The sequence below is a fragment of the Euprymna scolopes genome, chromosome 10, assembly GCF_053919585.1.
Source record: "Euprymna scolopes isolate OS-2025 chromosome 10, ASM5391958v1, whole genome shotgun sequence".
Lineage (NCBI taxonomy): Eukaryota > Metazoa > Mollusca > Cephalopoda > Sepiida > Sepiolidae > Euprymna > Euprymna scolopes.
In genome coordinates this window covers 95,115,615-95,129,024 of record NC_136491.1, presented here as the reverse complement: position 1 = coordinate 95,129,024, position 13,410 = coordinate 95,115,615, and the positions used below count along the sequence as shown (strand labels likewise).

The 13,410-nt window shown below is 37.2% G+C and overlaps 1 long non-coding RNA gene across 1 annotated transcript in view; it reads right to left on the bottom strand.

Annotated features, from left to right (window-relative positions):
- Window positions 1-13,410, bottom strand: part of LOC145286147 (uncharacterized) — a 396,037-nt gene that overhangs the window by 80,077 nt on the left and 302,550 nt on the right. The window contains exon 3 of the long non-coding RNA XR_013869113.1: window positions 7,758-7,852. This is a non-coding gene — a long non-coding RNA (uncharacterized LOC145286147). The remainder of the gene's footprint in view (window positions 1-7,757; window positions 7,853-13,410) is intronic.

Genomic DNA, 13,410 nt, shown 5'->3' with positions numbered 1-13,410 from the left:
ATTGATCTCCAACTATAACAATTGCCACCTCATCTATAGTTGGAGCATTGAATCTTCGCATGTGTTCTCCAGCAGGAGCTTTGTCAGCATGAATAACAATCTTGTGTGCATCAGATGTCATCATTTCAATTGCAGTTTTCAATAAATGCATTAAATTATTTATATTATTGAGCAGCTCTTGCAGTTGGGAAACAATGGACCTTCTTATATCAGTCGAAATTCCAAAGCGTGCATTCAGTTCATCATTATTATCACCGATGAAATACATTTGTAGGAATTTATATTGACCATCTGGGGACGGAAGCAGAGATCCAACTTTATGGTAAATTTGACCTTCTACTTTAAAAGTTGGCATGCATTGAGTTGTAATGATTTCTGCAGCAAACAACGTCACTTGGAAGCATGAGCTGTATTTCCTGATGTTTGGTAGAAAATAATTTGATTTAGCAGTGTAGCGGAATCGTCAATAACCGAAAAGGGGGAAATAAAGAGCTTACTCCAGATACGTCTGTTGTTGTGTTGCGGACCGAGCCGAAGAGAGTTCCAAGATGGCGTCCATGGGTTTTTATTGGCTTTGATCCCATGCAATTCTCGCAGAATCGCGTGTGATCTCGCGTGATTATGCAAATATATAATTCTCGGATGCTATAAAGGTATGACGCTAGGAAGCAGTGAGCCAGTGTTTTGCAGATTGTGCGTAGGTGGTTCTGGTGGTTGAATTGTTCTTTGTGACGAACCACGAATCTGTGAGAAGCGAGTTTTATTCTACCTTTTTTTTCTATCTTCTTCTTTCATTACAGCCTAGAAATCCCTCTCATCTAGAGGTGGGCGGTGGCGGGCGAAACTGACTATTTCCTATCTCTGTTCTTGATTTTTTTCCTACTACATTTTGCTACAAGCAGTATACCTAGCAAGCAAAGTTTTTAATGGTTCTTCAAGTTGAGGTAGTTTAATTTTTCCGTTGGCGCAACACAATCCTTTAGTTTCTCCCTTAAATTTCAGAACCTTGCAATAAGGATACACTTCAGTCATAGTGTCGATATGAACATGATCACTCAAACTCTAATCATCATCAGGGTTGTAGGCGATCCCAATCCAATTGTTGAGCATAGAGTCGTGTTTAACGCTGATATGCATTTTCTCGTTGACGTCTTTCAGCATGTCTCAGCCTCTCATGTTCGTTTCATTGAGAACGAAGCAGATCTGTAAAGGCATTGCGGGATTGCTGTACTCACAATCGTGCATTCTCAAGTCTGGACGCACGTCTGTCTGCTGCTTCATTGTCACAAATTTGATTTATCCTTTGTCTGCTACGCTCGTTTGCAGATGTCCGTCGTTCAGGATTTTGACTGGCAAGTATTCGTCGCCTTGTTTCCGCACTTCAAATACAATGACTTAAGTTTGATCACCTGCAAGGCATTTTAACGAAGAAAAAAAAATGCAACGACACTAGTACTTACCGAGAACGTCTTATATAAATGGGGAAAATTTAATTGCAAATAGAATAATTGTTTAAATAGATTATAAGAAACATCGATAAAGAAAAAGAAAAGAAATTTATCTGTGTAACCGAAGAAAATATTAGAGATATTAATTACTATTTTAATTCTTAAACTGTAACCGGACAATTTTTAAATAAATTCATCGATGAAAAGAAAGAATTAAAAATGTAAAAAAAGGAAACAGTGATCTGCGTGTATTGTTTTAAAATAGATCTAAAGAATGAAAAAAAATGTAGGAAGAAAAACAACAAATTAATTCAATTCTTTTTTAAATAAATAAACAAAAAACAGAATAGAAATATGCCTAGTGACGCAACGCAGACGCACATGTATTTGTTTTAAATATATCTAAAAAAAAATCAATCATACATCGAAATTGGTAAAAAAAAGAATATATATATATAATCTTCTGCAGTTTACATTCCGTTTCTTCGTGAGTTTTGTTTAGCGCCCAGCAACGACTGGTGAACAACGAAAGCCGTCAGCCTATACCGAGCGAACAGACCTCATTACAAAAACGACCAAAAATGCATACCCTAATTAATTCAAAGCTTTTACTATTTTTGATTATTTAATTTTCTTTTTCCTACTATTATTTTTTATGATTTTTTATTTTACTTTTTATTTTTTTTTTTTACAATAAGGCCATCTCCTCAAATTTCTTTAAATTGACGACTTTTTCAGCTTTCCGAGTACGCTGAAAATGTCGATTATAGTTTGCAAAGACAAGTAATTTTCCACATATAAAGACGATAAAGGGATCTAGTTCTCTGTGGACGACGTGTGTTCGTGTGTTCGTCATCTACTGAAATTTTGCCATGTAGCAGCATTTGTAAATAGGGAAAATTCACGTAAAAACTAAAAGAAACATTGTATTTAATTTCGTGTATTTAAGAGCCGGTGTGTTTTGTCGGCATAATATAAGAAAAAGGGCACAGCAATGTAGTCAGAGGGGAAAAACAGGTATCATTATGACACCATATTTGAATGGTAAGTTAGGATGCGGATACCGTTAATCTCGAATATAAAAATGGTCAGAGCTCAGCCAATCACAATGGACGAAATAAGGCAGGGGGAGACTTTATTCTTTGCGAAACAAAAAATGGAAAGAGTATGTTATGTGTATGTATGTCAAGACCAGTTAATAGCGGTGTAAGCACAAGATCGTAAGAAAATATAGAATTTGACCCAGTCTCAACTTGTAGCGGCGGGGGCACTAAATATTGAGAGAGAAAAATAGGAACTTCTTTCTCTGTAAATGTGGCGATTGTGATGGTGTTGCTCATCGGATGTAATGTAGCATTTTATTATCGTGATTAAATGCGGCAGAAATGGTGGTCGTAAGCTACATAAAGTAGTGGCTATCAGGATAGATGTATTGAATTTGTATGTGGCATCTGTTGTCGCAAACCTACGGCACTTTTATTCAGAGGGGAATTTCTGCAACCAAAATATTATATATATATATATATATATATATATATATATATATATATATATATATGTGTGTGTGTGTGTGTGTGTGTTTGTATGTATGTATATTATATATATATATATATATATATATATATATATATATATATATTAAGTAATGTGATTGATAATTTAAAATTTGAACAATTAAATTTCAACTAAATTAAAAATCCGTTTCATAAGAAGAAACAACAACAAAATCAATTATCTGTACGATCGTTTCGGAAAACATTGCTTTTTATTGCGGCAATATATATATATATATATATATATATATATAAACTGTGTCAATAAACATCAATATTTCACTAAATATACGTCACACAAAAATTAAAATTGCATCGTCAAAGGACTGCTATAAGATTAGTTATTTCCCAAAATTTTATTCAAATTCATGTGATATTCATGAAGATAGAACATTTTATTCTTCATCAAGGAATTTTCTTCTTTATTGCGCATCTCTTAAAATGTTCTTTTAGGACAAAAATATAATGTCTAAACATGAAAACTTTATTTTTTTAAATATTTTTCTGTCAAAGAATAATAAACAAAAACACATCCTAGGTGCTAAGCCTCACATAAATAAATTACTTATCGACAAATCCACCATTTTTTTAAACAACTTTAAACAACCTTTTGTCAATCGAGGAAGTCAATTATTTGATTTGAAAAGGAGTTACAGCTCTATTGAAATTAACTATTTTCCTCCGCAAGGCATCCTTTGAAGTAAATTGCTCTCCTCCCTCATAAACCTCTCTTTTCAATATTGATCAGAGATGTTTAATGGGGTTAAGGTCTGGAGAACAAAGTGGTTAGGTCATAAGGGTTTCTCCAACGAAGCCCATGGATTCAAGGAAGGCTGCAGTCGCTCTAGCAGAATGGGATGGTACATTTGTGACCCGTCCTTCGCAGGACAGCAAGGTCTTTTGCCGTCACCCGGACACACCAATGATAATTAAAGAATAAAAAGAAATCATATCTACTCGACTTCTCCAGCATTTCGGGAGTCTGGCACGGTCATGTCACATTCCGCACCCCCTTAGACTTAATGTTGCCAGAGGAAACAATACTATAGTATACTATTCTACCGCCGTCATCAGAGCAAACAGCCTCGAGATGCTTCTCACGGTCTCTCATCCTCATCTGCACACACTGTCTCTGTCCCAAACAACTTCTCACCCCACTCAATACCAGCTCGTTCAATTGGCCGGTTTTTTTTTCCAATATTCGTTCATCTGTCAGAAAAAAGAAAAAAATATATAGTTAACAACCAACCCAAGGTGATAAGTCTTCACATCAGCTTGTCTCCTGAGCCATTCCCCTTCTGGGTTTTAGAAGTTCAAAAGTTCAAGATTGTCAAAGTCTCATTATTCTTTTTTTTTATCAAGATTATAAAAGTCATATAGTCTTTTTTTCAACACATTATAAAAGTTTTTCTTTTTCAAACAAATTATAAAAGTTACTCATTTTTTTTTTCAATCAAGAATTATAAAAGTCACAACAGAATTATTACAATCTACATCATCTAACGCCTCTATTCTGGGTAACTAGTACCCGCTCTTTATTAAACAAGTCTACTTCCTTCTCATCTTAACTGGTCACGATCGGGATTCTCCTTGGTGGTTCACGGGCCAATTTTCTGTAAGAAATCAAAGAAAACAGAGAAGGAGAGAAAGAATCAAGGTCGCTCTCATTGACTCCGCATCTTGGTTTCCGAAGAGGTTCCGACATGCGTGCTGCCTTCTGCCGGTTGCTCGTCAGGAACTGGGTTTTCCTCAGGTGGGGGTCATCTTGGCTGCAGGTGGGTTTAGGCAGGAGTTACCTCCGTCATCAGCGCTAACAACCTCGAGATGCTTCTCACTGTCTCTCATCCTCATGCTCCCTCTCACACACCACACCCCTGCCGTTAAGATCACACTTTAGCATTAATAGCATGCTTATCACCGCCCCCCCCCACATCAATTCACGGAAGTTAGTTCCTGATTCTCTGACCTCTAGACCTTCTAATGGGTTTACTCTTCTTTTTGAATGTACCTTGCTCAATTCCCTTAAAGGGTGCTCCATCCGTGACCTCATCAATCTAATGTGTTCTTCTGTGATCACTCCGAATAGCACTTCTGGGGTTATAGCTATCATAGATATAGCCGCTGCCTATATAATCTCATTGCTCATTACACCAGTGTCTAATATTCACAATTTAACCTCTAAGAGTTTTAATATTCAGGTTTACTATTATACCTCCTCATTATCTCTTATATCCATTATAGCAGCTATGACTGACGACCATCGATCTCCCCGATTGCCCTTCAGGCAGAGCGTTTATCAGTGCCTTTTTCACTTAACAACGAGCAGAGCAAATCTGGTGCTCAGGGAGCTACATGGGGTTCAACAATTCGTGACTTCGCCCAAGCCTGGGTCAACTTTACGTCACACAACATCCCCTCATACCGGCCACCGCACACCTGCTCTGCTGCTAGACCCTCTTCTCTTGGTTTTAACAGGTACACTAGCTTGATCATGCCCATCTTCAGAACGACACTAGGGAAACCTCCCTGTCAGTGCATAATTAATCTTCCTATTTCGACTTTATTAGTTACTTTTCTTTTTTTTTTTAATCTCATTAATTTATTTTTCATAGTCTATTTAAACAGACAATCCAATTTCAATACAATTAATCTGTGCCCTTATGAATGGTGAATGAGAATACAGGAAGCTAGACCCCCCCACAACTCATCGATTTTCTTTCGATATTCCTAAACACATTTCCATCAACACGCTCTAAGTGCTCACTGCCTGTGAGTGGAAAGACATTGAGCTAAATACGCTCCCCGTCCTCCCCTCCCAGACAGTATGCTCGAACGGGCCCTGTCCAACCACACCTACCCCGGCCAGGCAGAAGATTGGTCAACCCCAAGCACAACTTAATTTAAATCCCAAAGTTCAACTTAAATGCGCCAAAATTCATTATAATTTAATTCTCATAGGGAATTCTAATTCACACTCACGAGTCTTTACTTATTCTCACTAGCTTATTTATCAACTTACTTCAAAACCAATTCACTTGCTCCTCTCTGACTATTGGGTTCTCTCCATTTTGTCCATAGTCCTGATTAACTAGGCACAAGCGATTCTATTTTTTTTTCTTAAGAATTAAATTAATCTCCCAAAGAAAATACTCTTACTTACTCTCGGGAAAATTCAACTAGATCAAGGTGCAAAATCCGTTCTCGTTCAATGAAGGGTAGATCCTTCCAGACTGAGGAAATGTTTTTCTTCTCAAGAATTAATTTCTTCTCAAGAATTAATTTAATCTTTACACAATACGGCCTAATTCATACGGCCTAATTCCGAATAAACCTTAAGTTAAAGAATTTGCTCGAATTATCCTCCTTTGAAAATTATTTCAATTCACAATCATGACTTTATTAACAGAATTTCACTCTAATTATAATAACTATCATGACTTTATTAACAGAATTTCACTCTAATTATAATAACTATCATGACTTTATTAACAGAATTTCACTCTAATTATAATAACTATCATGACTTTATTAACAGAATTTCACTCTAATTATAATAACTATCATGACTTTATTAACAGAATTTCACTCTAATTATAATAACTATCATGACTTTATTAACAGAATTTCACTCTAATTATAATAACTATCATGACTTTATTAACAGAATTTCACTCTAATTATAATAACTATCATGACTTTATTAACAGAATTTCACTCTAATTATAATAACTATCCATACGTTCAACGATTTACTTTACTCACGTCGCCCTCTCAGTCCACCGCTTGCCTAACTTTTCACTTAGAAATATTTGACAGGCCCGACGATTTAAATGACTCATGTCGTATGCCCCTTTTTGCCATCGCCTCCTAATGATGCTGGTCCCTTCTATAGGTGGGGCAATCTCTCTCCTTCGAGCTTTGCCATCCGGGGGATCATGGGGCAACATATCATCCCATTTTCGCTTGACGCCTAATCAGCGTGTTGCCAGATGATTGTAACGACCATGCCTTTCGCCTTTCGCTTTTCGCCCCCCCCCCCCCCCGTTTCCCGGCATTCTCTCACAATTCCCACATGGCCTCGACCGGGGGGCCATTCGAGATTCTCCTGATCGTCCTCGGTCCAGTCTTTTCAGTACATTGGTGACCTCTCACGACGTCTTCCAGGACCAAGCCAGTATTCCGGGCTTCCTGAAAGTCTATCGGACTGTTCTTAATGATCTCTGCCCTTGTGACTCTATCAAACAACACCCCCAAGAGGGCTGCTAAATCCAGACACTTAGTCATTAATTTAACCCTAACCCTCTGCAATCGCATCCCCGCCTTTCCCGTTTACTCACACGCCACCCGTTGCTCTTAAAATACTCCGATAACGAGGTCCATCTTGTTATCTAACATCCGATTCTTTGATCTTCCATCCGCCTTTTCTCAACAAACAACAAAAACACGAGAATCGAATTTAACAACAGCAACGGTACTAAGAGAGAGAAAAGAAAAACGCACTATACTTCTCGATTTACTTACACGTTCTCTCTTTTTCTTTCTCCTTTCTTTTTTTTTTTTCAAAATCCACACAAGGAGAAACACTTTCACTTCTTGATTCACACTGGCGCTGTCTTTTTTCTTTCTCTCTTTTTTTTCTTAAAAAAAAAATCAACACAACCACTCGATATTCATTTAGAAGAACTCCTCAAAACGTTTGCTCTGACAACGAAAGAACTCGAAAAAAAAAACCCAAACAAACAAACAAATTACTCACCCTGCCTGCTCGAGTTACAGTGATCTTGCGCGATTGACGTCAACTCTCCCAGTCTCAGCGTCTCTCAAGGTTAAGAAAAGTTCGTGATCTTCGATCTTGAAATAAAAAAAAATCTCTTTTACGTTGTGTTTATTTTTTTTTTTCAGTCTTTCTTTCTACTTTTTATTCAGTCTTTTTTTCTCTCTTCTTTTTTTTTCAAGTCTTTCCTCTGACACCCAAAGGTGTGGCCACTACTTATGGTGGTCGTTTAGTGATTAGACCAGATGTTGTGTTTCCTGATTACTCAGGGCCTTTATCCTGGTTACACGGCAACCAAAGTGTGACCCCGGCCTTCGCAGGTCAGCAAGGTGTCTTAGTGTGGCAGGACCCGTCAATGGATTTGACTGGTCTTAATTTTGCAATCAGGTTAAAATGTCGCCGCTTTGTCGATCTGTCGTACTAGAAAGAAAGCAATTTCACGCACACAAAAGAAAAACAACTCGGTGCTCTATTCTACTGATTAATTCAAGATAAGATATACAGATATATAGTTATATACAATTGTCTGTAGTTCAATGTTGATTTTAACAGACTCTGCTGAGTCAATGGGTTGATTTCTTTTGGTATTCCGGTGGAATGATGTGGGAAGAGAGAGATGTGGCGACTCTTCAACTGCACTCAAACTCTGCTCCAAACGTCAGCTTCAATTGCGCCAACTCACGGTTTAGACTCTGCGTCCCGTTCATATACTCAGGGGAGTGGTGAGACCGGAGCTGGTCCATGGACCAATCATATCCAGTTACATCACCCCAGGGAAGGTTTGTTCCTTCTCGAGTGTACCTGTGGATTGGAGGCGCTTTTCTCATAACCTGAAAGGTCACTCCCCGCGATCCTCTGGGTTGCGGGCATTGTACTCAAACTATAAACATCCTTAGTCTTGAATCGTGAGTCATTCCATTTTCGGAGTATAATTTACAAAAAAAATGATATTGTCAACGATTTTCATAACAATGAAAATCACAATCCAATCTTTCTTTCAGCAAGGTCTTTTGCCGTCACCCGGACACACCAGTGATAATTAAAAAATAAAAAGAAATCGTATCTGCCTGGCTTCTCCAGCATTTCAGGAGTCTTGACCTCCCCCCTCCTCCGTGAGGAGCCCGATCTCCCCCTGGGGCGGTCACGTCACACATTGTATACATAAAAATAATCTGAAAGCGACGTGACAATGATAGGTCATCTAACAATGGTGACAAATGATTATCAAAAAAGGCCGTGTATGCATTGCTGATAAGCTTTACACCCTCTGGACTCGGAATGGTCCAACCAACTTATTCCCAATGATTCCTGCTCAAAACATGATGCCTCCACCTCCTTGATGGCGATGAATTCTGTAAGGGGTTGGAGTTCTGTTCGGGTTCCAAACTTTGGCCCATTCACCCGGACCATCAAGAGTAGCACAGGTCTCATCCGTAAATCAGACACATTGGAAATCCATTTTTATGTCATTCTGTGCCCAAACCATTTATTTTTCCATATGCTGTTTGCTCAATGGAGGCCTTAGAAGAGATTTGATGTTCCTACCCTTCTCATTTAACACATCGGACTTGCCTACTGCCTGGATCTTGGAACAATTTTAGCTATTGCAAAATGTTGCTGTTTGGGTTTCGGTTGACTTTTCTTTGAGCTTTTCGAATATCACGATCTGAAAGGTTTCTTCTGGTGCCCTTATCCTTTCTGGATTTGGTTTGGGGATTGATCACGCATGAAGCCAAGGTTTTCAGATCGTTTTCCAGCTCTGTGGCTAAATCTTTGATGAACAATCCTTCTGCAAGTCTAGCAACAATCCTTTGTTTTTGGTTCTCCACATTAAAAACAGCCCCGGTGTCTAACTCTGTCCCATGGGGAGGTATTGTAAATAGAAACCTTCAATAGCCCGTTTTTGGCATTCTAAGAGATCTACAATAAAGCGATGGACAGTATAAATTGCGTAATAATAAATAAAATGCCATCACTTCGTGAATATCACATGAAGTTGATTAAAATTTGGGGAAATAACTGACCTTAAAGCAAACCTTTGATGATACAATTTTACTTTTTTTGTGACGTATATTTAGAGATATATTGATTTTTACTAATCTGCAATAAAGCAACAAAGCGACTGACACAGTGTGTGTATATATATATATATATATGATGGCAGCAAACTCGTTCTTGAGTATTGCCATTACTTAATACATCTCTGGCTCAAAAGAGGCAGACGTGAGCGCCACAAGCAGCACGTGCTGGACGGTAACTTCTATAAACCTTCTACAGTCCTGCATATCTGATGACCTGTCCAGATTGTGATGCCCTGAACACCTGCCGGGCCAAACCCTGGAAGTTCCAGAGCCTTTATTTCCATTGACGCCCATATCCGCATCAGTCCTCATTGTGTGTCCCTTTGCCGTTTTAGACTATGGCCAACCTTTTTGTTATCGAGATATACACTGATGGTAAAATGCGTATTCCACTACATATCAAGTAATGCCTGTGTTTGAAGCTTTTTATAGTGAGGACAGACTTTGCACCGAGACAATCCCAATCTCTAAACAACTGCCACATTGAACCAAAAAGAAGAGCAAATCAACATCATTTGATGCAGCAGTCACTGTAGGTTTTATATCAGAGTTTTCCTTCTCCTAGAGAGGTTTCCTTCATCACGGCTTATGGAGCCCTCTCCACCCACCATGCCATTTGATTCATGACTGGGACTTAGATTGCTGGGCACCAGAGCATATTTCACCTGCCGGTGGTTCATATATGCCGTAACTTACAGGGCCTAAGCTCCTCTGGAGATTTCTGTCAGGGTTACCTCACCCTTAGCCTTTGGTTAAAAGAACTTTGGCCTACAAGGCAGTGGAGGTCCAGTTATACGGCATAGGACACTCGCCGTTCATCAGAGCCCCATCTGCATGGCAGTGGTTACGACGTGCATGTGAGGTTGATTTATCTGGAAGAAGCACAGTGTGAGGCTAAGACATATATATATATATATATATATATATATATATATATATATATATATATATATATATATATAACTACTTCATTTACTCACATAACATTAATATACGAAAGTATAGATTTATGCGTAAACTTTAAGTATTTACTTCAAAAGTGCTCAATACGTAGGTAGAGCTATTCAGTGTAGCTTAATCGCCATATATATTTTATAAATTACTATATATATATATATATATACACACACACACACATAACTTGTACTAATCTATTTCTCAAATCTTATATATTTTTTTGCCATTTATAAAATTCTGTAAAAATTGAAGCATTTTTAGTGCAGCCTAACTTCCTTATCGTATTTATGTCTTGTATTCAATCAGTGTTTTTTTTTTCTATTAAGTATCCTTCATCCTGTATACTCTAGTGTTTCTTCCTGTTAGAATATTTTTCCATAATCATTATATAATCGGCGAGAACTTTCTGCTATCTTTCATTCTAGCTTATATGCATAATCTATATATATAAAAGGTCCCTTCAATAAGTTTCCAGACTTTTTTATACGGGCATTTAAAATTGTTGTAGACTCTTGAAAATCCAGTATGTTATTGCCATACATCTTATGAGATGACTGACCAATTGTTATATTTCAGGTTAAGATTTTTATGATTTCAATAACTGCTACAGCAGGAATTGGAATACACCCTACTAAAGCCTGATTGTCACATCTGGTGAATTTAAAAAATGCAATCTGGACGTGAGGACACTTTAGAAGAACGATATGCAATAAAATTCTGCTTTAAACTTGAAAAAAAATGCCACAGAAAAATATTAATCGGGCATCAGTTTTTTAGTGGCATAAGAGATTCAAGGAAGGTAGTAAGTTTGTGAGGGATGATGAGAAATGTGGGAGGAGTAAGGAAGCCAGAACATCAGAGTTGATTGGCCAAATAAAGAATTTCATTGATAAGGATCGTCGTGTGTCTGTAGAGACAATAAGTGCACAGTTTGATGTTAGTGTAGGGACTGTACACATAATTATTCATGATTAACTGAAGATACGGAAGATTTGACAAAGTTTGTTCCAATGGTGCTCAGAGAAGATCAGAAAGAAAGACGTTCCCATGACAACAGGTAGATGGTCGAGCTGATCAATTTAGATCCTGTAGTTCTTGATGCTCTGGTGACCTGCGACGAAAGCTGGATCTACTGCTATGACCAAGATACAGGGTTCCCAGGGAAAGCATGCTGGCTTTCCCAGACCCGAGAAAGCCAAACAGAGCAAATCCACCCAGAAACTTTTGATGATCCCTTTTTTGACAGCACAGGCATGATCTACATACACCGGGTTTCCACTCGACAGACAATAAACAAAGAATATTATGTTGCGTTTTTAAGTGAGTTCAGGAAGAGATTCCGTCGAAAGAGGTCAGTACTCTTCAAATCAGGTCAGTGGCATTTCCACTAGGACAATGCACCAGTCGACAACTCTACCTTGTCACAGACTATTTGACCAAGATGGGTATCAAGATAATTCCTCACCCTCACAATAGTCCAAACCTTACTCCCTGTGACTTTTGGTTATTCTTTAAGCTCAAAGAAAACTTTAGAGGCTGTCGTTTTGAGACAATTGAGGAGATGAAAGAGGCTGTGACGAGGATTATTGACATGCTCATAAAGAGGACTTCCATGGGGCCTTCCAGAAGTTGTTGGAATCGTACAAGTGTATTGCAGCTGGAGAAGATTACTTCGAAGAAGGCTAGAGTTTCATTTGTGTGCTATCAATAAAAGTGCCCATATGAAAAAATGTCTGGAAACTTATTTAAGCCACCTCATACTATTTTTCTAGAAAAAAACCCATTAAACTTGCTTGCTATTCCAACATCCAAATCAAATACTTGTTACTCCATCATTCATCAATATAGGCAAAGATGACTACAGATATTAATCTTTGGAGCTGAGATCTCACAATTCCCAATCCAACTATATACCATAGAATCATTTTCTTTGCATAAAAATGAACAAGTTTTCACATATTAACATATCTTAATGCTATTATTATTATTATTATTATTTATTTATTTATTTTGATTAGCTGTAGTCAATTAGAAAAATATTAATCTTGAATTCTGTGCAACAAAGAAAACTCAACAACATGATCAGGAATAATCAGAAATTGAGATAGCACTAAAATTAATTTCATTCTTCTGAAATTCACTTGATCCTAGATAATATCTCAAAGAAGATGAAAAATAAGTTTACTCGTTTCATAGATTATGACACAGAAAGCTCTATGTAGATTATAACTCATCAATATCTTATTATTATTATTATTATTATTAATGATATTATTATTATTATTATTATTAATGATATTATTATTGTTGCTGCTGTTTTTGTTATTATTATTATTATTATTATTATTATTAATGATATTATTATTGTTGCTGCTGTTTTTGTTATTATTATTATTATTATTATTATTATTGTTGGTGTTATTATTACTGTTGTTGTTGTTGTTGTTGTTGTTGTTCTTCTTCTTCATTCCAGCAATGCATGTAATAAAATTCTGTATATCGTGTATTATGTTTTGATTACAATGGCATAACATAAATTATGAATAGGATGCTTTTTCGAAATTCTTTTATTAGCTTGCTGGCGTCGCCATCGCTTC